Below are 26066 nucleotides of genomic sequence, written 5' to 3' on the forward strand. Positions count from 1 at the left end.
GTGAAGTCTGCCCAACAGGTGGATCCAAGGAAGACATGATCTCGCACAGCTGAGGTAATCTTTTTTCCTCCTAAAGCAGTCTATAAATGGTAACGTTTGTCTAAGGCTATAAGAGTAAATAAATTTGCCATTCAGGTCAGAGTGAGCGTTGGAACTTCAGACTGAGGTGAGCTGGGGCAGAGCAGAAAGTGTGTCTCTCTCTCGAAGAAACCTAGGTTGGGATCCCGGCTCCCCACTTCTTCTGCTTGTGTGATTCTTAGCATATCGCGGCTCCTTGTATACAGCAACATTCGCAGCTCTTTAAAATGTAAATATTCTTATCTAGCTAATTGAAAGCTTAGAGCGCATCAAACAAAGTTTGTAGACACTACTGAGAAACGCTGCAAGCAAATGCCGACCACAACAAGTAACGTACCTTTCTTGGATTGAGTGTTTCCGGTCCCTCTGCACGGGCGAGACACAGGAAGCCAGGCTGGACTGCCCGGGACTGCCTGCTTGAGGGCGGGGCCACTAGCACAGACAGGAAGCGGACGGGAGCCTACCCTGCGCTCCTGTGAAGGGAAGGGAGCTAGCCGCCTACGAATCCCGTGCAGCGCCACTACCGCGGGACAGGACGAGAGGAGTATGAGAGACCCGGTGAGTGGGGGCGTCGGGGCACATTGACGGCTAGACTGACAGACAGAAGTCATTAGGCGCTGTCATTAGGCACGTTCGGCACGTTCACAACCCCAGAGCTGCAGCGCCCAGGAGAGTCTGAACACGTGATGCGAGCCCGCCAGCTGAAGCGCGTCCTCGAGGTGAAATCGCCGAGGTTATGCGCGTAACCACCCCCTCTCAGCCATTCCCAGGAAACCCACAACAATAGGTCTTTCGCTGGAGCAGCGCTATGCGCTGCTAACACTAGCGAGACCTAAAAAGCACCAATCACATTAGTTCACAACAGCTGAACGGAAGCGCACAGGAGAGTGTGCACAGGGCCAGCAGAAGCGGCAGTGAGGCGGCTTTTTACATAACTTTTTGATTTTAAATAATTCCATAACATGAGAGCCCACCGTGGTTAAATAAAAATCACCAATCACATTAGTTCACAACAGCTGAACAGAAGCACACAGGAAATTGTGCAAAGGGCCAGCAGAAGCGACAGTGAGGCGGCTTTTTACATAACTTGTTGATTTTAATTAATTCTATAACATGAGAGCTATCGTAGAAATGATATATTGTAAGCCGTTCTTTTAACCGTAATGGTGTCAGCGACAAGAAGGGTTACGAAGTTTGAGACGTGGTAATGCTTTGGAATTTAAAAGCAACCATAGTCCCAGTAAGGCGGCTTTTAACGTACCTTTGCGACTTTTAACACTGTGGTTAAATAAAAATCACCAAGCACATTAGTTAACAACATCTGAACTGAAGCGCACAGGAGAGTCTGCACACGGGCAGCAGAAGCGCGTGCCACTTGCCTAAAATAATTAGAGACGCGGAAGTCATTAGGCGCGATCACAACAACAGATCTGCAGCGCCCTGGAGAGTCAAGCGCGTGCAACTTGCCTAAAAAAAAATGCGAGGCACGGAAGTCATTAGGTGCGATCACAACAACAGATCTGCAGCGCAGATCTGCAGCGCCCTCAAGAGTCAAGCGCGTGCCACTTGCTTGCAAAAAAAAGCGTGTGCAACTTACCTAAAAAAAAGCGAGACACGGAAGTCATTAGGCGCGATCGCAAAAACAAATCAGCAGCGCCCTGAAGAGTCTGCACACGTGATGCAAGCCCGACTGCAGAAGCGCGTCCTCGAGAGGAAATCGCCGAGGTGAAGTGCGTAACCCCTCCCTGTGCCCCATTCCCGGCAAACCCACAACAATAGGTCTTTCGCTGGAGCAGCGCTTCGCGCTGCTAACACCAGCGAGACCTAAAAAGCCACCTCACTGCCGCTTCTGCTGGCCCTGTGCACACTCTCCTGTGCGCTTCCGTTCAGCTGTTGTGAACTAATGTGATTCTTGATTTTTATTTAACCACGGTGGGCTCTCATGTTATGGAATTATTTAAAATCAACAAGTTATGTAAAAAGCCGCCTCACTGCCGCTTCTGCTGGCCCTGTGTACCCTCTCCTGTGGGCTTCCGTTCAGCTGTTGTGAACTAATGTGATTGGTGCTTTTTAGGTCTCGCTGGTGTTAGCAGCGCATAGCGCTGCTCCAGCGAACGACCTATTGTTGTGGGTTTCCTGGGAATGGCTGAGAGGGGGTGGTTACGCGCATAACCTCGTCGATTTCACCTCGAGGACGCGCTTCAGCTGGCGGGTACGCATCACGTGTTCAGACTCTCCTGGGCGCTGCAGCTCTAGTGTTGTGAACGTGCCGAACGTGCCTAATGACCACGCCTAATGACTTCCCTCTATCAGTCTAGCCGTCAATATGCTCCGACGCCCCCACTCACTGGGTCTCTCATACTCCTCTCGTCCAAGAATTGGGTAAGAGGGCAGATACATGGGTCAGAACCAGGATTAGGCCTAAAAATCAGGGTAATGACCAGAAGAAAGATTCTACCAAGCCTCAAGAGAAAGGTGGGGATAAATCTAAAGACAAGACTTCCCTAGGGCCCCAAAACTCCAAGGATGGGGGTGAGTCCCAAAACACTTCCTCTAACCAGAAGAAGCCTTATTGCCATGGCTGTAAAAAGCCTGGCCACTGGAAGACTGACAGCAGTTGCCCAAAGGCCAACAATAAGGAGAACATACCCCCAAGTAATACTCCCAGACCTCCTGTTACTATTAGTAGTAATCCCCCAGGTGGTGGGAGTGCCCCCAAGAATTTGGCTGGGTTTACTTCGGGAGCTCAGGTGGACTCTGGCCTAACCAGGTCCCCTAACTTAGCTACTCTTGTCTGTGAAAATGGCATGGGGTTTGCCAACTTCACTGCTTGTCCCAACACATTGGGCAAGTACAGGCAGGAGTCCCACATCAATGGCCAGAAAGTTGAAGCCTACAGAGATACAGAGGCTAGCATCACTATGGTGACTGACAGTCTAATTCCCTCAGGACAACCTTTACCTGGGTTCACCTATCAGGTGATCAACATTGATGGAGTGCAGAAAGATCATCCCATGGCAGTAGTAAATCTCAGCTGGGGAGGTGTCGCTGGCCCCAAGAGAGTGGCAGTGTCTTCAAACTTGCCTGTAGATTGTCTACTGGGGAATGATCTAGAGATCTCAGCCTGGGCTGAGGTAGAACAAGAAACCCATTCCAAAATGGTAGGCCTTCCAGAAAAGGTTAGTGGGGTTGTGATGGCCACAGCCCCAGCCCAAGCAGAATTCCTTCCTAAAGAGGTTGGAAGGGATGTGATGGTCACAGCCCAAGCTCAGGCAGACTTCCCTGAAAAGGTTGGCAGGGCTGTGATGGTCACAGCCCAGACCCAAACAGAGTTCCTTCCTGAAAAGGTTGGTAGGTCTGTGATGGTCACAGCCCAAATTCAAACAGATTTTCGTGTTGTGAAGCCTGAAACTATGGATCACTCCACTCAAACTGAGAGCATTGAGGAGGAAGAAAAGTCTCCCTCCCACCAGACATTAGGTGAGAGTCAGCCTCCTCAGGGAACTGACCCTACCCCTTGTGAAGGAAATGCTGCAGAGGTAGTCAGGCCTAGCCTGGCAGAGCCTCTGATGTCAGTGGACCCTTCCAAGGTGGGACCCAGTCTGGAGCAGGTAACCTTTCCCTCTCTACCCTGCCTCAGTCAGCCCAGGGCTGCAGAGGTCAGGGAGGCCAGTGGTGGACCCCAAAGGCCCTCCTGTCCACAAGAACCACCCCATCTGCAGATTAGGGATATCCGTGAGGTGTGCCTGTCTACCGGCGCAGTTTTTAAAAAAAACTATAAATTGTGCTTTTAACCTATTTTGCTGCTACTTGTGCACTTACTTATTTGCATTGTGTCTGCTCCAGACGCCCCGGTCCACCGCAGCCATTCTGGCTGATTGTTGTGGAGGGCGCCCCGAACGCTCAGAGGGAAGTACTCACTTCCGGCTCGTCGGCTAGCCGCCATTTTGGTCGGTGGTCTAGCTGTCCGGAGACGGGTCCTATGAGTATTTATGTTGACAATGATGCGGGAGAGCAGCGGATGCACGCAGCGGGCGCGCCGAAGGCGCGTCAAAGGCAAGCCCGTCTGCGCCCGTCCGTGCCGGCACGGGCCCAGGGGCCACGCATCATGGCAACATTTCCACCTACTCTTCCATGGAGCTTCGTTCACTAAAACATTCTTGTCTCCCATGCCTGGACCCAGCAACACTTAGCTGTTTAGGGGCTAACGATATTTTCCTCCCCTGAGCGGGCGCTGTTCCTCCACCCACACCTGAACCCTGTTATTTTTCCTCTAAAAAAACCTTAACGATCAAGGACTCTACCCTCCGCTGTCTCTGTCTGAACACGCGGTCCTTGGTAAAACATCAACTAGACATTTTTCCGCTCCTCAATACTGACAAGCCTGATATTCTACTTATCACTGAAACGTGGCTCACCCACGATTCCCTGCTGGATGTTCTTTCAGCCCTTCCTTCTGACTATTATATACTGTCAGCTAACCGGTCTCCTTGGAAGCTGGGGGGTGGTGTCGCAGCCATTATTCATAAGGATCACAAATTTACTATTCAGTCCCCCTTGGTCCTGCCGGATATAGAGAATTTAGTTGTTAAAATTGATACAGATATGGGGACCATGGTGCTGGTACTTATCTACCATCCCCCTTATGCAATGCCCACCTTCCCGGTCTCTTTAAGTGATCAACTGGCAGTCTTAGTCATCAACTATGCCAAGGTCCTATTGGTCGGACACTTGAACTATTGGTTTGATGATATTAGCCTCAGGCTATTGAACTTTCTGAGCTTCTCTCTCATCTGAATTTTACTCAACACGTTCGGACTTCCACCCATGAAAAAGGACCCATTTTGGGCCAAATTTGGTCCTATAATGTATCCTTGTCCACACCTGTGGCGACTCCATGTATCTGGTCAGATCATTATCTAATCCAGTTCTCACTTACTAGAAATGGAGATCATTGAATAATTAGGATTTTCTCAGCTCCCTGGCCAAGTCAATACCTGCTCCTGCCACAATGTCAACCTTATGGAAACAAATCTCTCTGACTGGCTTCTGGCAGCATGCAATGAACATGTACCTCTCACTAAATTCTCTCGCGCCCGTCGCTCCGACGGTCACAGATGGTTCTCGTCTGATCTAAGGAAACAAAAACTGGAATTGCGCCAATACGAGAGAAAATGGAGACACGGCTACTCCGTTGAAGATAGGGAGCTATATATGACTGCTCGCAGGAAATATAGGAAAGCTATTTTGATTATCAAGGCAGCCTTCTTTTCTGAGAGAATCTTAAATGCTCAAAATAAATCAAAGGAAATTTTCAAGGTTGTGAACAACCTATGTAATGACGATAGAACTTCCTCTGTGCAAGTACTGACTCAAAAGCTTTGTAACTCTCTAAATGATTTCTTTATGGATAAAATACCCACCATTAAAGAGAGCATACCAAAAAGTTTTAGGGCCAGATTTAGGTAAAAGTCATTTACCGATTTCTTAAATACCGAATTTTACCGAATCTGTATTCAAGAATCGGTAAATGAGATGTAGGTAAAAAATCGGTATCAAATACGATTCGGAAAAAATGGGCATCGGACTTTCGGTATTCACCAAATCGGTATTTACCGAATCGGTAATTACCGAATCGGTAATGGCCATACAACCCTATGGGCCAAAAGGCCCATAGGAATGCATTGGAAATACTGAATCAGTAAATACCGAATCGGTAAATTCCGAATCGGCAAGCAAGCAAAAGTGAAACTAATGAAAACAGCCAATCAGGTGCCACCACCCTCCCCCTCCCTACCAGGGAGTGGTTACCCAGGCAGCTGCAACTCATTAGAAGGTTCTGGAGAGGCAGTCAGAGCTGAGCAGGGAGACAGAGCAGCAGGGAGAGTTTGTTTGGAGTGAAATACAGGAAAAATGGCAAGCACTGAGAGCCAGAAGGCTGAGAGAAAAAGAAAAATAAAGTTCAGCAGCATGGAGCTGCAGGTTCTGGTGGAGGAAGTGGTGAGAGTCCACAAACAGCTATTTGGCAGGCAGTCCCTCACTGTACCTGAGTCAGCTAAAAGAAAACTGTGGCTTGCCATAGGAGAGAAGGTAAATGCAGTGGGTGTGACCATCAGGAGCATTGAGGACCTGAAGAAAAGATTTTCCAATATCAGGAGCCTCACCAAAAAAAAGATGGCAGAAATCCATAGCAGGCTGGTGTCACTGATGGAGGCAGGAACCCAGCGCCCCCCCTGACTGACCTGGAGGAACTGGTGGCCTAAACCATCAAGCCTGACAGTGTTGTGGGAGTAGGAGATGTGGACAGCTCAGCCAGAGCTACAAGAAAAGGTAAGAGGCTTGCGCAGCATGACACCCCATAGCAACCAGCTTCCCTTTAGCCTTTGTGTACAGGCCAACCCCAGTCCAGTACTGCTAGAACTATACAGGAGCAATGCATTATGGGAAATGTAGTCAGGAAATGTAGGACCATGTGTAAGTGCACAGACATCAGCAAGGCACTGAAAGCAAATCAGAGTAATGAAAGTTAAATGTGCAAAGCATTTATTGTAGTGACTGTGACATATTAGCACTCAGTTGACATACGCTTCTTTATACCTAGGGGCAACATCAGGCAGTGGACCATCTGCATCAGAAGGGACTGCACCAGCGAGGGAGGAGAGTGTGAAGGCAGGGCCAAGCACTGTACAAGCCTCGCAGGAGGCGGAAGACACCACTGCCATCTTCCATGAGGATGATACTGTTCAGTCCCTCGTCTTTCCCCACTCCCCACACCTTTCTCAATCCCCCCATTGGTGTTCTCACCAGAGAGCTCCCCATCACGGTCCCTGTCAGCACCTGCAACCTCACCAGCCAGGAGGAGAATCGTGGCCCCACTGAGAGTTATGGCGGGAGCAGAGGGTTAGGCTCCAGCAACCATACAAGTCACTCCTCCTGCACAGGAGTCCACCAATCAGTCCAGCAGCACTCGCAGACACCAACGCACTCCCAGCAGTGCAGGTCCACCTGGAGATGGCACTGTGTTCCGTGGCCTTAAGGGGAGCATGGTGCGCATCCAGCGCATGCAGGGGAAATCAATACAGGCTTGCCACCGCCAATTCCGAATCCTAAATCAACAAATCGGAGACATGGGCAAGGGCATCAGTGACTTAGTGGACAGCAATAGTAAGGTTGCAAAGACAAACACTGACATTGCATCAGGCATGCATCAAATGACCACCGCCATCACCGAGCTCTGCGCTAAAATGGATACCCTGGAGCACACAAGGCGCAGGGATGCACGTGTGCACAATAGGGCCATGAACCGGCTGGCCACAGCAACATCGCATCTATGCCGTAGAGGCGTCAATATGCAGGAGAGACTCACGCAGAACACCGCGGAGGTCACCAGGGGCATGGCCAGGATCACCAGTGCCCTGGAGGCCATGATAATTTCACATACTGCTGTAAATCCTGCCCTGGACGTGGCAGAGGCAGACGACAGCAGTAGCCGCAGCAGCCTGGCAAGCGCTGTTGTTGAGCCACGCAGGAGCACCAGGCGCTCAGCTGAGCCTGCAGGCCATGCAGAAGGCAGTGAGCAACATCCCAGTGACTCTGGGAAGCGCCGCCGCAAATGACATTGCCGGTGTGGGTGAGGCAACCCGGGACATTAGCAGTCCCCACGTTTAAATATTTTTTTTTTTGCACATCAGTGCATGAACGTTGTGGCAACATTAAATTTCGTTATTCTCATTCACAACCTGTCTGTGTCTCTTTACTCACTCAGAAATAGTTGTCTGTAATCTCCTCACGTCTGTATCTGCCATCACTTGGTGTTAACACTCCAGCAGGTTGTGTTTCTGGCACAGCAATGTCGTCGTCAAGATCCTCGTAGTCTGACAACTCCACCTCAGTACCCTCCTTCACCGCAAGGTTGTGCAACATGGCACAGGCAGCAATGGTCTTACAGCAGCAGGTGATGGGGGTATACTGCCTTGCACCTCCACTCTTGTGCAAGCATCTGAATCTGCTTTTCCAGATGCCAAAGGTCCGTTCAACTACATTCCTTGTGCTTTTGTGGGCCCGGTTACACCTCCTTTGGCCGGGTGTTGAGGGATTGAGGTAGGGGGTCAATATGAATGAGCGGAGGGCATATGCACTGTTTCCTAGAAGGAAAAGGGAAGACATTACTCACATGCATACATGTACTTCATACTGCAATCGGTATTATGGGGGTCAGACACTGTGTCTCACCTAGGAGGTATCCTTCACCAAATTCCCCTGCAGTCAGCCTTGCATAGATGCCGCTGTTTTGAAATATGTAGGAGTTGTGGGTACTCCCAGGGAATTTTGCCACAAGGTCAGTGATGGCGCACTTTTCATTGCAAATCACCTACACATTGATGGTGTGCGTTGACTTCCAATTCCGGTCTATGTATTCGGTGTCAGCAGGGGGACAAATGGGAATGTGCGTGCCATCAATGCAGCCAATGATATGGGGGAATCGTGCCATCTGGTAGAAGTCTGCTTTTGTTTGTACCAGTTCCGCATGGGTTGCAGGAAAAGAAATGTATTGGTCCATCCTCTGTAACATGGTGTCAAGGAATTTGTGGAAAAACCTTGACAGGCTGCTCTGGGTCACCCCCACCTACCGCAGCAACCACACTCTGGTAGCTGCCAGACGCAAGGAGGTGTAGGCTGCATAGCACCTGCACGTGCGGTGGGATAGCGTGTGCCCTTGGGGTGGTGTGCTCCAACAGTGGTTGGAGGTCCCTGATGAGGTCCAATATGGTGTCTGAGTCCAACCTGTACCTCTGGAGGATCTCTGCCTCTGTGAGCATGAACAGGGTGATCCTCTCTCTGTAGACCTGCTCCTCTCTCTGCCATTCCCTCTCTCCTTCCTGCTGTAGCCGTAGCCGTCTTGCAATGACATAAAATGCCGCCATTGTGCAAGTAGAATTGCATTTTGGGTCCTTTTTTATGGGTTGCAGTTGGTTACCACCTGATTCCAATCCATGGTAAATACCGACTCTTAAATACCGATTTTGAGGCAAATTCGGTATTTCTGTGCTTACCTACATCTCAATGATCATTTTTACCACTTCTTATTTTCCGATTCGGTAACTCTTCCGAATCGGTATATATACCGATTGGGTATATTTACCGATTCGGTATTTTACCGATTCTGTATTTTTTCCAATTCGGTATTTTACCGATTCAGTAACTTTACCGATTCGGTAAATTTACCGAATCGGAGGGATTTAGGACTCCTACATCCCAATCGCTCAATACTGGTCGGTAACGGCCGAGAATCAGTAATTTCGGCCGTTACCGACCGGTATTGGGCCACCTACATCTGGCCCTTAGTATGGTCCTCACAGAAGATATGCCCAGTAACCCCTCTGTACTGGATGCTATCCCTCCTATTGACCACTCAATGGTAGTCGAATTGATGACCCAGGATAAATCAGGCTCACCCAATGACTGTTGCCCCCCTCACGTCCTAAAGGACGTTTTTTCGTTCCTACCTCTCAGTGTACTCCCCCTCCTCAACGAGTCACTTGCACAGGGTAGGGTCCATGGTGCTTTAAAAAATGCGACACTGGTCCCGCTTATTAAAAAAACAGGGGCCGATCCTGCCAATCTTTCTAATTATCTGCCCATATCTCTCCTTCCTTTTGGAGCAAAAATTCTGAAAGCTCATCTGGCTAGATGTCTCTCCAATTTTATTGAATCATCAGACTATTTGGAACCAAACCAAGCCGGCTTTCGTCCGGCGTATTCAACTGAGTCTGTGATTCTTACGGTCCTGGACACTATGAGATCCAATGCTGATAGGGGTATCCATCAGGCCTTAGTGTTCCTGGACTTGTCGGCAGCGTTCGACACGGTCGATCACACCTTCTTATTGCACCGTGTCGAACAGGCCGGCCTGCGGGGCTCTGCTCTCAGTTGGATGAACTCCTTCCTGACTGACCGTACCCAGGCTGTCAGGCTTGGGAACTTCATTGCGCCCAAGTTGACTACTACCTGCGGTGTCCCACAAGGCTCTTCACTGTCCCCGCTTCTGTTTAACTTATATCTTAAACTCCTTTTACACTCTTTAAAAAACAGAAAGATTACAACCTTTAACTACGCCGACGACCTGCAATTAATATTTACATTGGACTCCCCGGACTCTGTCACTGAATTTCAGGCCACCATGTTGCACATCCAGTTGTGGATGGATCAGAACCATCTTAAACTTAATCCAGGGAAGACAGAGCTGGTGCTTCCTGGAAAAAGTGAGACCAGCTGGGGTCCACACTTTTGGCCATTAAAACTGGGGTTACCACCTTCACCCTCCTCTTCGGTGAAAAGCCTTTGGGATTACCATTAACTCAGATCTCTCACTTAGAGGACAGGTGGGAGCTGTGATCTCTTCCAGCTTCTATCAACTGCGCAAAATTAAAATAATGGCCACCTGCTGACCCACTCTGCTCTCATACAGGTGGTGCTGGCTTTGGTCCTATTCCGACTGGACTTTTCTAATTCCATCTATCTAGGGTTACCTGCATTTTTATTAAAGCGCTTACAGATTGTCCAGAATCAAGCGGCCAGACTCATCCATAAACATCCTAATTGGCGATCGGCAAGACCACTGCTGGCTGACCTTCATTGGCTACCTATTGCTCAACGGGTGGCATTTGAGGTCGGCTGTCTGGCCTTTAAGGCCCTTCATGGAAAGAGTCCTAGGTTTATCAATAGCATTATTGTGAAGCATGAGCCTACCCGTAATCTCCGCTCGGCTCATGTTTCTCTGCTTATCTTGCCCTCCTTTAAGCAGAATCGACAGGGAGGGTGTTGATTCGCTTACCTTGCCCCTAAGGTTTGGAATGCATTCCGTTTGACAATCAGGAGCTGTGAAAATCTTATGGTATTTCGGAGAGCCTTGAAGACCTGGCTCTTTAAGCAAGCATCTGTACAGGTTATTTGCCGTCAATTTTCCTCACTTTCAGCGCCATGAAACCCTTGGGTGCCCGTGCGCTCTATAAATTATGATTAACATAACATAACATAACATAACATTAAAGGCACCAAAGCTTGCAGCCCTAGCCATGTGAAAATTTCAAAAACTCCTGAGGGATCTCCGTTACACTTTGTTAGGAGCCTCCCCCAGATGGATTCTGTTGGGCACAGCCACATCTGGGACCCAAAGGCCCCAAACCTGACCTTTCCCTCCAGTAAGCCAACAAAAGGGACCCAGCCTCCAGCTTTAGGTAGCCAGATGTTGACCCTGAGAGCACAGTGCAACTCAGTTAAGGAAAGAAAGGCCTATATGGTGGAAAGTGATTGGAGGAAGCTGAGCCCTACATTAGAGGAGCCTCACTTCAGTACTCCATCTCAACACCAGCCTTTTACTTTGCCAAAACACACCACAGGTAGAGATTCCCTATGGTGGAGACCCTATGATACCCTTGGGGTAAGGGATTGCTTAGTGGACCATGAGACAGGGGGTAACCATGCTAGTGCAGGTACTTCCTTATATGGCCACTTAGGCAATATAGGCTTACCTGGTCAAGGATAGCCTTATCTCCTTTCGTTTGGGGGGGAGGGAGGTTGTGTAGGAAGGTGGATACCTGACTATGGTTACCCCAGATTCTTTGCCTAGTGTTTAGCTGGTTTTCGACTTAGTTGGCCTGGGATCCTGCATGCTAACCAGGGCCCCAGGCTATGTGCTCTCTATTTAAAATGTACTCCATGTACCCTAGGCACATCTCCAATTGGATACCGGGTCACCTTATGAGCCCCTGTACAGTGTACTATAGGTACCCAGGGCATAGGTGCATCCAAGGCCTACCAAGGGCTGCTGCATGTATTATGCCACCCCTGGCTGGCCACCCAAATTGACACAACTGGCTGATACTCAGCTGGGACAAGGTGGTGTAATCACCCCTTGCTTAGATATAGTATACCTATATCTAACCTTATATCTAGACACATATACACCTATAAGTCACACCTATGGCAGGCCTTAACAATCCTGGAGGCAGAGTGCTTGGTTTTACGTGGGATGGTGCTCTAGTATGAGCTAGCTGTTCTAGGATATTGCCATACCATATACTCTTAAGTGCATTATGAACCTCGCTGTTAAATGCTAACTATGGTTTGGCTTTATCAAAACATGTAGAGTAAGGTGTCATACGATTTGGAATACTACCCCCTCGCCAGTTCTGGTGACGGGGGTAGCATTCCACCCTTCTAGAGGGAGAAGACCTGTTGTTCCTACTATTCCCGGTTAAAGTTAACCAGAGCCTCAGCATCACAAAATGGATGCTGCTGCCACAGACACAAGTCTGACCTCCTGCTGCTGGGAGTCCTTCCAGCGAGGGAGGCTTGGACAATAGGTTTCCTGCCTTGGGAGGTGCTAGCACCACCCCAGACAGGACTTTGTGTATTGGGACAGGGAGGGCTGAAAGGATTGAGACACTGCCTGGGGCACACAAGGTGTCCCATGCATAGGCCAGTTCAAACCGGTGCTGGGGCACTCCAGCCCCAGATCTGGCGCGAAACTGGACAAAGGGAAAAGGGTGTAACCACCCCCTTCCCTGGTCCCACCCATAGGAGGGACCTAGCAGGTAATCCAGCCCCTAAGATTGGTATATTGGTAGGAGCTGAGTCACAGGACTTTAGATTATCCTGACTGAAACTCTGAAACGAAACTCTGGACCTTCATCACTCTACTTTGAAAGAAGACGACTGAAGAATCTCCCTTGTGGTCAAGGAGTGACCATCCTGCACAAGCAGGCACCATCCAGCGATCAATGACTTGCTTTGCCGCCGTCTCCCGCCGGAGCCCGAGCCCAGAGCCTGACAAGAACAGGATTCCCAGACATCCAACAGCCCGATCCACAGTCCCTGCAAAGCTGAGACCCTTGGAGGGGACGAGAGACGTGGGACTGGCCATCTTGAAAATTCTGCGATCTGCTAACTGTGCAGCCCCCGAGGCGTCCTCGAAGCTGTGCATTGGGGATTGAGAAGCCCCAGCCCCCAGCAGCATCTGCACCAAAGATCAGCCCTGCACCCTCCACTAGTTCTGCGGTGGGCCCTTTTGCATTTTCCTGCTTGACGCATCTGCCCGGTCACTTGCCCGTTGGCTAGTGGCCATCTTGGCGACGATCTTTTGAATTTACACTGCTGGTCTGGTTGCTCCAGACTGGCCCTTGCTTTCCTCAAAAGAAGCAGCCCCTCAGACCTTGCTGGTCTGAGTTAGAAGCCTACTTTGTATCCTGCGTGGTTTGCCTTTGCCACGGCTTGTCTCCAATCCTGAAGCCGACACCTCCGACAGCGAGAACCTTCGTGGGACAGTCCGTGCCTGACTCCTGGTTGTCGTCAATGCCTCCTGGTCCACGTGGCTGCAGAGACAAGCTTCCCATCAGCACCTGATTGCTTAGCGACATCGCCTGGCCCCTTCCTGGTTCCTTTCTGGTCACTGGCTAGTGACCCAGACTCTGTCCCCTCTGCTTTCAGCTCCTCTTCATCTTCGATCCACCCGGACTCTTCTCTCCTGGCCGCCTGCAGCATCTTTTCTCCAAGGCTCCATAGAACTCTACGACGAAACCCGACACACTTTGGGACCTATGCACCTGCTTCCTGTGAGTGAGGTAACGCGAGTACTGCGACGCTCCTGTGAAGAGTAACTCTCCTAGTGTCCTAGTTTCAAGTGGTTAGCTTCTAGTCCAGTCGGAAGACTCCCGAATCTTGAACTTTCCATTTTTACACACCCATTGACTTCTATGTGTAGACATGTGTGCCTTTAGACTCTGTACACGCATCCCGTGGGCCTCCTGCTCCCTAACCATTGTTAGTCCAGTGTAGCCCCAGCGATTCCCAAGGCCCTAGGCCTTACCATTGTTTGTGACGTGGTACTTATACCACTTTTTTAGTATATGGTTTAGCGGGCCACCCGGCCATGTCCATATTTTTTCAACTTTTGTATGTTATATTAAGTTACTTGTTATGCGCTTGTGCTTCTGTGCTCATAAAGAGTTCAGGGGATTTCTTTAGAAATAAATACATATATATATTTTGAATATATATCCTGTGTGGTGTCCTTTCATTTGGTATTAAAGGTATTGCATATGGTAAAACAGCTGGCTTCACATTCCCTCTTGACTTTAGCCTAAGACTGCTTTGTCCATGCTACCTCTAGGATAGCTGGTCTATAAGGTTGACTTTACAACCATCACCATAAGGGTTGTTTGGACTGGTGCAAGGTGCTCACTAAAATAGTGAACATCATATACCAGGCCAACTTCTCACACTGACCTTGCAGGAAATAGATTGTGCCGCAGGTGATATAGACCTTCACCTGTGATGGTAGGACCCATTTCATTAAGTGATATGAGCTGATACTTTGGCCATGTTGGATCTGACCTTTAGAAATTTCGCCTGTGGCGTTTGGTGATGTGTTTTTTTTTAGGTCTCGCACCAGGCGACTCAGCGCGAAGCGCTGTTGCCAGCAAGACCTATAGTCGTCGACTATGCTTTCAAGGGCTTGCAAGGGAGACAGGAGATGGGCACGCGCAGGCTGCAGGTCGGACTGGATATGTGAACGCGCGTGTTCACCACGTACAGTTACGCGCTGTGCCCATCTCCTGTCTCCCTTGCAAACTTCCTGCAGTTACTTTCACTTTCCCTCCTCCCTTCTGCTATCACAGCACACCAGCACAATTGCATTTTCCTCGTGCCACTAAGACCGTCTCCCTGGTCCGACCTGTTAGTGCTTAATGTACTCGCTCGCCAGTGGAAAGTGACCGATTTTACAGGTACGTCTAATCCCCGAGAAAAAATTCCGGGAAAACTGTAACTTTAAATTCCTCAATACTTTTTATTTTTTTTAATTTGTATATTGTGTTTGTACAAATATCGTTAGCCCTATTAAATGTCTTATCTTATCTTATCTTAACAAGGATTTATAAATCGCTCGTACACCCGGGGTTTCATGGCGCTGACCAACAGAAACTGAAGAACTGCAACTCAAAAGGCTGAGAGAAGGTTACGCCAAAGTCTGAACAAATAGCCAGGTTTTAAGGTGCCGCCAAAACTGAAGAAGAGTGGAACTGGAGCGAATCTCCAGGGTGAGAGAATTCCACAGTTTAGTGGCAAGCGTAGCAAACCTGCGTCCTCCCTTGCGTTGGAGTTTGTAGCGAGGGACGATCAGGAGGGTCTGCGATGCAGAGTGTAGGCTTCGCGGGGGAATATACCTGAGCAGAAGTTTTTGGATAAACTTCGGGCTGCGCGCGTAAAGAGACTTAAAAATCATACAGGCAGTTCTGAAGAGTTGTTTGATTGGGAGCCAATGGAGCTGCTTAAGCAAAGGTCTGAACAACACAACAATATTTTAATCTATTGTTTCCACTTTAACCATGAGTAGAAAATTCAAAGCTTACAATTTGCAAATCGATACAAAATTATATACATTGCCCCGTATAGAGCGTGCAGCATAGAAAAAGGGGTGTCAAGAAGTTGTGGATGTGATTAAGGAAGAACAGAGAAAAGAAATCGAAAAAGGTGAAAAATACACTTCCAATAATTTTAAATGAACAGTATCAGGCCTATAAATCCTAGATCTGTACAATCTAGCCACTCAATTAAGTAGTCCACACTCTCTCTTCTTTGATCTCAAATCAAATTATAAGACATTAATATCTGCACATTATCAAAGAGAGGGAGAAATAGTGGTCCAGGTATTTTGGAAAAGGTGTCGACGTTTCGACTCGTCTTACGGCCATGCGGTTAGTTATGCCTGGGCCATGCGAGTCTTCTTCAGGACATAATGCACGGGGCCAACAGGGATCTTTATGCGGATCCCTTCTCTAAGTTAAGGTGGTTGTAGTTCCCACACTAGATGGATCAATCAGTTCAATCCTAAGAATTCCTGTCGTATGTACTGGTTAAACCGGGATTCTCTTCATTGGTCTAGAATTCTTGGTTCTTGGTTTTCAACCATAAGAGGATTTCATTTCCTGTCCCCAAGAAGCGTGTAATACTTCTACACTTCAATCTTGGGGCGAAGCGTCTACCACGGGACCCATGTTGGGTACATTTTATGACAGTCACCACGCTCATTTGTTTAAGGGTTCTTCTTCCTCTATTACTTATTCCAAAGTCGCACTGGCGCCCAAACACCACCGTTTTTTTCAAGTCACCAGGGAGCGTCTCCAAAGTCAATATCCTGAATCTCCGGGGAAGAGCGTCTAACAAGCCAAAGCTTTTCTCTGTTCTTCCTTAATCACATCCACAACTTCTTGACACCCCTTTTTCTGTGCTGCACGCTCTATACGGGGCAATGTATATAATTTTGTATCGATTTGCAAATTGTAAGCTTTTAATTTTCTATTCATGGTTAAAATGGAAACAATAGATTAAAATATTGTTGTGCTGTTGGTAATGGATGCTGTTGCCTTATTCATGTATTTATCATTAATTGAGTAGAGGTGATCAACGGGTACATGCTCCTTACTGTTGAATTTTGATTGATTAATTCAATTTGTTTGAAAATATTGAGGTCTTGGACCATTGTTGTTTAATGTCGATGAAATACCCAGGTTCAGTACATTATGGGTTACCCCATTTTCTTTAATGGTTAAGCAAAGGTCTAGCAGACTGCCAGTGCGGGAGACGATATTTGAGCCTGACTGCTTGATTTTGAGCCATCTGGAGGCGTTTACTGATGGCATCAGGGAGGCCCAGGTAGATGGTGTTAGCTTAGTCTAAATGTGACAACACCAAGGCCATCACCACCTGGGTCAAGGCAGGCTGGGTAAGCATCCGATTGATCTTTTTTATTTTACGGCACTGGAAAAAACAAGATAAAACCACCGAGTTTACTTGAGGCTTTAGGGACAACTCTTCATCAATGAGCAGTGGCGGATGGTGACATTTAAAAGTGGTGAGGCGTAAACCAATTGTCGTACTTCACTATGGCGAGCGAGCAAGCCTGAACTACCACGGGACTCACCCCCCACCCAGAAAAGTATGAAAAAAGGAGTGGGCAAATGGTACATTTTCACGGAAAGAAATCCCATCTCGTGAACTCCAATCAACAGGGTGCAGCTTTAGTTTGTGCAGCAGGGGCAGTGGCATCAGGGCCCAGAGAGGCTACCAAATCCTGATTATTATTGTATTGCACACTTCAGAGAGTAGTATTAAGGCCCAGTCCATCTGTCTCAGCCACCCAGACGAATTCTCTCTCGAATGCACCACTCACCTCCCACATCTCAGAGCCATCTTCTTTTAAACACCCCAGACACCCCCACGCTCCCACTCACAGATGGCCTTCTGGTGGGCCTCTCTCTTAGGTACTCCGTTGTGTACACCCTGAGGGCCCCCGTCACGCACACCTCCCATCACACGCCCCTGTAGCTCTCACAGACTCAGGGTGGCAACTCAGGCAGGCGCTCACAGGTGAGTCTACCGTCATGTATTTTCACAGATAGTTATTTACATCCAGCGCTCAGCTCTGGCCTACTGGGTCATGCTCGCGCTAGATAAGACAGCCAATTATTAAATAAAGAAGAATCTTCTAACACGGGCACCCATTCCACAAACACCCTGCAGTTATTAAACGATACGTGCTGCACATTTGAGTGAAAATTGCATTATATTGAAAAGGCCTCATCTGCCAAATACCAATCCGCAATCCGGGATTGCGGATCCGATTGTGGCATTTGGCAGATGAGGCCTGGCACTAATGAGAAACGAACGACAGAAAGGAGGCAGGGCTCACGCAGGCAACACCTGGAATATTGTAAAACTGCTGGAAATTCAGACTGCTCGAGAGTCGAGTGTATTCATTTGGGGTCACAGTGCCCCGAAAACCCTGCCTGGGAGAAGGGTGCTGACCTTCAGCTTCCTCCTTCGAGAAGCGTGCGCACTCCCAACATATGCAGTCCCAGCACTTAATAATACAAAAATACCCCTCTGAAGGCGGAATTAATACATCTTTTCCGATAATACCCACTCCCACGGCTCTAACCCATGACACGCTCCCTATTAAGTTATTTGGCAGATGCAAAGCAAAATCCTTGCCCAGATCAGCTCCGCGCTTGGACCTGGGAAGCTTTGACTTTCTATAATATGGAGTGGTCGAACTACATTAAAAATACAGTACAGTATAAATATAAAAAACTTACCTTGGCTTCCCGCGCTGACTCCCGACTCGAGTCCCGAGACTGCAGACCCCCGCCGTCCTGGATTTTGAATGCCGCCTCTGCGTCTGACGTGGTGTGGGCTCTCGTCACTGAAGGCTGCAGGCAGCCTCCCTCCCCTCCATGGCAGCCGGCGCTGATTGGTTCGGCCGGCTGCCCTAACCGCGTCATTTCTCCTAGTCTGCATCCTGCAGAACGGAGAGTGGGAGGAGACTTGGGGGAGCGGCTTGCCCACTGTTGCTAATACTGTCTGTTTGGACAGCCTCTCAGGCTGTCCAAACAGTCAGTATTAACAACAGTGGGCAAGCCACTCCCCCAAGCCACTCCCCCCTGCCCTGAGGCTCGAGTAACAAGGAAGTTCTTCTGACTGCTTTCTCGCCATGCGAGAAGGGCAGGCAGAAACAAATGGTAGTTATAAATAAATAACTACCATTTGTTTCTGCCTTCTTCTCGCACGGCGAGAAAGCAGGGGGGGCGGCACCCATACGCCCCCATGGAAGAACCGCCACTGTCAATGAGTACTCCCAGACTCTTGACCGAGCTGGAAGGGGTAGGGGATGGTCCCAAACCAGGAGGTCAATATTGTGGGCCCCAGAGAAGCTTGCTTTTGCCTAAAAGGACCAGTTTTGTCTTCTCTGGGTTCAGTTTTAGTTGGTTGCTGTCCATCCAATGACGTCTAAAGAGCATGGTGGACTGAAATTGATGGATAGAGTCTGGGGAGTCATCAATTGTAAAGGTGAGCTGCAAGTCATCTGCATATTTGAAAGTAGTGATTTTGAAGGTTTTTAATGAGTGAAGCAGAGGGAGCATATAAATATTAAACAAAATAGGTGATAGTGAGGAGCCCTGAGGGACCCCGCAATTAGTGTACAGTTTTGGGGATTAAAAGGGGGGCAGGCCGACTGTTTGTGTGCGGCCACTGAGGAAGGATCTAATCCATCATGGGCAGGGCCTCAGATGCCGGCCAGTTTGACACGGCCGAGAAGGATGTCCTGGTCGACCGTGTCAAATGCGGCCGACAAATCAAGCAAGACCAGGGCCTGAGGAGTACCCAAATCTGTATTGAAGCGTAGTGAGTCCAGAACTGCCGTGATGACCGCCTCGGTCGAGTGTGCCGGGCGGAATCCGGCTTGGGCAAAGTCCAAAAAGTCGGATTTCTCAATAAAACTGGAGAGATGGGATGTGACATGGGCTTCCAGTACTTTGGCTAAGTACGGGATCAGGGAAATGGGTCTGTAGTTTGATAAGGTAGTGGGTTCCACTCCTGATTTTTTTGGGAGGGGCACCACCACCGCCTCTTTGAACGAGTTAGGCACCATGCCCTGCGTCAAGGAGGAATTGAGGAGTTCTAATATTGGAGAGGGAAAAGCAGTGAATACCTTTTTTAGGACATGGGGGGGCGCAGTCACGCGGGGAGCCCGACTTGACTCTGTCCATAAGGGCCAGCAGGGACGTGACGTCCAAAAAAGGGAAGTGATCAAGGGAAAGTTCACTAGTGATATGAATAAGATCCAGGGGGGCAGGGGAAGTAACCGGGATGCTAGATTTGATAAGCACGATTTTATCCAGGAAGTAATGATTGCAGAAGTCTTGTGTAGCTACAGGTTTGAGCTGAGTTCTTGCAGGGTTCGAAAGCTTATCGACTATGGAGAAGATGTCCTTAGTTTTGTTATTGGATCTTTCAATTATGCTAGAAAATAATTCTGCTTTAGCTAGAAAGATGGCCTTCATGTAGGCAGTACGGGCGGCCAAATAGCTGGACTTTCCGATAGAGTCATCATTTCTTCTCCATTCGCATTCTTTTTGGCGGACTATTAATTTTTTTGCCCTAAGGTCAGGAGAGAACCATTTGTGGGCATCAGATTGACGCATAGTTTTCAATTTTTTTCAGTGGGACGTGTAAATCACTAGCAGTTTCAAGCCAATTGGAAATATTGGCCACAGTTTGGTTAAGATCAGTATCGTGCACAGGGATTGAGTTCTTCAAGCTACCTAGAAAAGCTGAGGTATCTAATGAGCCCCACTTCCTAATAAGGCCTTCTCGGGTGTCTGTATTTATTATGGACTTGGGAATAGAGATGTTGAATTGGATCAAAAAATGATCAGACCAGATGCATGGGGAAATATTGGGAAGTGAAATGCTGAGGTTGACGCTCCAAATTGGATCCAGAGTGTGCCCCATTGTATGAGTGGCGGAGTTAATATGATGGGTGATATTGAGTCCTGTGAGAAGTTCCATAAGCTCAATTGCCAAAGGGCCGCCAGACGCACTGTTAAGCCAGTAATTAAAATCACTGATTAGCAGAATCCTCGTGTATTCGGTGGCCAAGATGGCCAACTGATCGCACAGAGAAAAGGGAAAGGTGGGCATACTCTGAGGGGGTCTGTGTATCAGTACACATAAGAGTGGGCCTGACCTGGAGTCGAGTCTGATGACCAAATTGTCGACTGCGGGAAGGTCAAGAGACGCCATTTAAAAAAATACAAGATGTTTATTAATAATGGCAGCTATTACATCCCCTATTTTACCTGGATCACGGTCTACATGTAAGATGTAGTAATTGTCGGGAAGTGCTGCTAATATATCTGGCGGTGAGTTGGTGTTAAGCCATGTCTCCGTAAGGAAGAGAATATCCGGTTTTTGGCAGGCAAGGAGAAGAAAAATATCTAATTGGTGTTTCACTAGTGATCTAGTGTTAAGGTAAAGGATATTTAATCGTTGCATTTCAACTGGGGCAGACCTAGATTGTATATGCCAGCGACGTGTTTGTAGCGGGGGTCTAAGGGGGTTAAGAAAAGGTTGAAAGATACCTAATTGTTCTAGGTAACTGGTGGTAGCTGGACAGAGAGAGCCGGCAAGGCTACGCAGATTCACCAGGCTCTCTGAAGAATAGGCCAGCGGAGGATCAGGGGGGGTGGCCCCTAGCCCCGGCCTGGCGCGGACGGGCGCAGACGGGCTTACCTTTGGTGCGCCTTCGGCGCGCCATCGGCGCGCCCGCTGCGCGGCCGGGAGGGGGTACATATTTATACTGTCAGTTCACACTTTCTTTCCGCGCGATTGAAATCATTTTAATTTTGCTTATCCGTTTCATACCTGTTCGCTTCTGCTTGATTTGTTCATATGCCATTTAATTAATTATGATTTGGTTTGCCCATATCAGTAATTTCGTCAAAATGTGTGTTTAGCCTTGTATATTTGATATTGCCTGGACCTGTTTGGCAGTTGTTTGGCAGTTGTTTGATAGCCTTGATTTAATGCTGTATGACAATCAACATTCTGAACAGGTGCAACACCTAGGTTGGGATTTCTGATAGATACATCTGCCAGTGGATTCCTCACCTTGTGAATATACCCTTGCGGCAGCAACATTCGGAAATTCTTTTTGTAGCTTTGCGCCGACGTGGACGACGTCATAGAGGCACGGCATCACGCGCGACTCCGCTGACGTCACCGACACCATAATAGGCCCACGCCGGCGTGACGTTTCATTTCCCTTTTTTCGCGTTGTCGATGCTAACGGTTTTCAAGGGATCGTCTGTAGCTGTACAGTAACTTTGTTACTTTGTAGTATTTTTCTATGTTTCATTGTCTTTTGAGATGTCTCCGAAGAAGACTGGATTTAAAGCTTGTGGGGAATGTGGCAAGACGATGTCCATCACTGACCCGCATGAGTGCTGCATCTGGTGTCTGAGTTCCGACCATGACGTCGAGGATTGCCCATCTTGTAAGAAGATGACTCCGAAGGCCCTTCGTGAGAGGGAGACGAAGCTCCTCGTTGCAAAATTGAAAAGTAAGAAAGAAAAGAAGTCTTCGAAGTCGCGAAGTCGGAGATCGAGGTTGAGGTCTCGTTCGAGGTCGCGCTTGGAGTCGTCCTCTGCTCATGCTTCGGGGTCTTTGAGGAAGAAGCACAAGAAGAGCCATGAGTCCCGACATCATTCAGAGAAGGACTCGAGTTCAAGACCGAAGTCGCAGGTTAAGCTACTTCGGAAGGAGTGGTGTCTTCGGCATTGGAAGCACATGACTCCGAGGGTGAGGCTTCGCATGCGGATTCGCCTGGGTCGCCGAAGCAGATAGTGAATCCATCTCCGGTTCCGTCCAATCCTTCTGGTCAGGAGGATGAAGGTGAGGTGGAGGAAGTTGGTGAAGGCGAAGTTCTGTTGCCTGCGGGTCCGTCGACCCCTGTGCACCAGCCTGAGGAGGAGGTCGACGTCGTGACGACTCCGCTCCCTCGAGAGCAACCTGGGGGCCCTTATCCAGCCTTTCCGGCTCCAGGTCAGGCTCCATCCCAGTTCCTGAATGCCATGTTTGGAGTTTACTCCAGGGCAATGTACCCCTCTGGTGCACCTGTTGGTCCCACGGACCCTTTGGCGTATAACCTGGGTGTTCCCCAGGCTTATGCTCCTGCGCCCTTTATGCCTTTCATGCCGGCTCTAGCACCGCAGTGGCATTTCCCGGCACCGACGAGGCCTTTGACGCCGAAGCCTTCGACGCCGAATTCGTCCACGCCGATTCCATTGACGCCGGTGCTCACGACTCCGATGCAGAATCCCGTTCGGCCTCGGGTTAAGCTGCCTCGCCCGACTTCGGGTTCGACGCCGGCTCCGGCGGAGTCGGTCCTGGATCCGTCGACTTCGTTTATGAAGGAGAGGTCGAGGCGTGAGGCCCAGAGACTTCTGGAGGAAGAAAGGTATCGGGATGCGGACATGGAGGAAGGAGAGTTACAGGATTCGGAGGATCCTTTTGATGACCTGAGAGAGGCCAGTGGACTTGAACTGTCTCCTGAGTGGGATTTGGCCTCTGTGTCAGACGTGCCTTCCAAGGATGTGACACCTTATCACATTGTAATTAAGAAGGCTGCAGACTTGTTAAATATTACTCTGCCCACCACTGAATACAAGTCAAACATTCTTACTGAGGTCCTTCACTCGCCTTCCTCCGTTATTGAACCAATGCTTCCATTTAATGACGCTTTGGCTGAACCCATTGATGAAGTTTGGAAGAAACCTCTGACAGTTCCTGCTGTTTCAAGGGCTGATGTGAGGAGGTATATGGTGGCGCCTGGTGACCCGGACTTTTTGTCAACGCATCCCCTGCCGGAGAGTTTGGTTGTGCAGGCAGCCTGCTCAAAGAAGTCAACGGGTGCTTTTCCGCAGGTTCCTGGGGAAAAGGAGGCAAGGAAACAAGACCAGGGGGCAAAGAACATCTTTTCATCAGCCAGCATGGCGCTAAAGTCTTCAAATGCAACTTGCCTGATGGGTAGATACATCCCTGCTTTGATGGATTCCGTCAAGCAGTTGGTGCCTAAAATCCCTGAGAACGATAGAAAGGATTTTCAGGAGGTTATTTCTGACCGACGGACAGGTAGGCTCCTGAAGACTCCTGGTAATACATTCACGATGTAGTACTTGATATTGAGCAAGCTGGCTATACTGGGAACTCCTCTGAACTTTGTACATCTTATTCGATTAGGATTTGGTACAGAGTTTCTTTAGTAAAGCTCACACCCAGAACTGTGTCTGGTTTATTATACCATTTTAACTATACCACTTTAACTTTTGGTTTCCTGCTCAATCGCTGTCAATAACACGCTGAGTCTTGGCCATACAGTTTGGGGAGGGAGTGTCTTTTTGCAAACAACTGGGTTTGTTAATAATACATGGACATGAGATAGCAAGGTAGCTATACACCGCAAATATTATTTTGACGGTGGTCTATTGTTTTCATTTTTTTCATTTCCATTTAACAGAGCGGGGCCTCATAGTTTCCCGAGCGGGTGCCGGGTGAGGTGAGGTTACTTCCCACATAATGCTGGGTGAGTATGTTACTCTAAAAACATCATTGCGAATTAAAATCATGAGAGCCAGGAGGACTGTAGCCTTCTGTGAAGCGTTGAAACTCTTCTTCGCTATTTATGTGTTGTCTGTACTGTTTTCTTAGGCACTTAGGGATCATTGTAGACAAATGTATTATATATTCTGTGCACTGTTTTCCTCTTTTGTAGGAAAGGACAAATAATTCAATTTCCACCAGCTCACATTGCGGATCCAAGTTCCTGGTAGGAGTAATTGAATAAGTATTGCACAGTATTATTATTATTTACACGTTTATCTCACTAGTACTTTTGCAGTCGCTATTAGAACTAGGTCCTGAAGAAAGCTGGACAGTTTGTTCCATACAGCTGAAACATGTTGACCTCACTGCACAGCGCCACTATATAGTCATATTTTCAGACTATTAGGCGTTATTTTAATATTGACACTAGGACAATCCCTATTAAACACATTTTTTGCGCTAGTAGCCAATTTTATATATTTTCACTCACTTTTTTCACAGCACTGCACACCATCAGCACCATTTGAAATACACTGTGGCTAGAGGTCTATCTCGGAAATCCATCTCTGCACCATCATTAGATGGGTTGGGCGAGATTTGGATCTACTATCCGTATCCCACATGATGATATTCCGCCATAAGGGTGGGCTGATGGGAATTTCTCAGCCCAGTGTCATTTCATGTAGTTGCTACATGATCCCTCTTTGTCTTTAGTTCCAGAACAGCACGCATTTATTTTTGTGACCAGACATCTCCTGTTGTTTTCTATATATCTGGTTATTTCTGACACTCAGGCTGCGGCAAGGCAGGTAATCCAGAGTGGGCTGGACACGGCTGATTCGGTGGCGAGAGTGATGGGTTCATCTGTGGCCACGAGGAGAACTGCATGGTTGAAATCTTCAGAATTCTCTGTGGATGTTCAGTCCGCTTTGATGGATTTGCCCTTTGATGGGTCAGGATTGTTTGGTAAAAAGGCTGACGCTGCTTTAGAGCGGTTTAAAGACAGCAGAGCGACAGCGAAGTCTTTGGGCCTTCAGACCAGGGGTTCATTTGGAAAATGATTCAGAGGATTTGGCAGATCTTCCTTTCGGGCCTGCAAACAATCACAGCAGTAGCCGCAGCAGCAGCAGAACACGCTGTAGAAGTCATACAGGGGCAGACAGAGAGCTCGTACTAGAAGTCGCCAAGCCTCCTCCTCCTCCTCTTCTCCTTCCCAGCCACCTGCCACCACAGCAAAGCAGCCCTAGATCCGCCATTCAGGATCATGTGGGCCCAGTGGGGGGCCGGCTTACCCATTTTCTACGCGATTGGGACTTAATTACATCAGATCTTCGGGTTCTCAATCTCGTAGAGAATGGGTATGCTCTTCCTTTTCGGAAATTTCCCCCCAATTACCCTCCTTGCCAGGGTTATTGTTCGGAGGACCACCTGCTTCTCCTGCAGGAAGAAGTCCCGGCACTGTTCAGAAAGGGTGTGATAGAGGTGGTTCCAGAGCAGGAAAGGGGTCAGGGATGCTACTCCTGGCATTTTCTGATCCCCAAGAAGGATGGCAGACTTCGTCCTATCTTGGATCTCAGGATCTTGAATCTCTACCGGAAGCAGGAGAAGTTCAAGATGCTCACCCTTGCGCAGGTTCTTCAAGCGCTGCTGGAAGAAGACTGGATGGTGTCGATCGATTTGCAGGATGCGTATTTTCATATTCCCATCCTGAAGTCGCACAGGAAGTATCTCCGTTTCACGGTTGGGTCGCAACTCTACCAGTTTGCGGTCCTCCCATTTGGTCTTACTACTGCGCCTCGAGTCTTCACCAAGGTGATGGCCGTGGTGGCTGCACATCTCAGAAGATCGGAGATACCGTTATTTCCGTATCTGGACGATTGGCTGATCAAAGCAGAATCTCCGGAGATAGTGCTCCATCATCTGCAAGAGACAACTCAGTTGTTGCACAGGTTGGGTTTTCCGATAAATGTACCCAAATCTCACCT

The sequence above is a fragment of the Lissotriton vulgaris genome, chromosome 12, assembly GCF_964263255.1.
Source record: "Lissotriton vulgaris chromosome 12, aLisVul1.2, whole genome shotgun sequence".
NCBI classification, from domain to species: Eukaryota; Metazoa; Chordata; class Amphibia; order Caudata; family Salamandridae; genus Lissotriton; species Lissotriton vulgaris.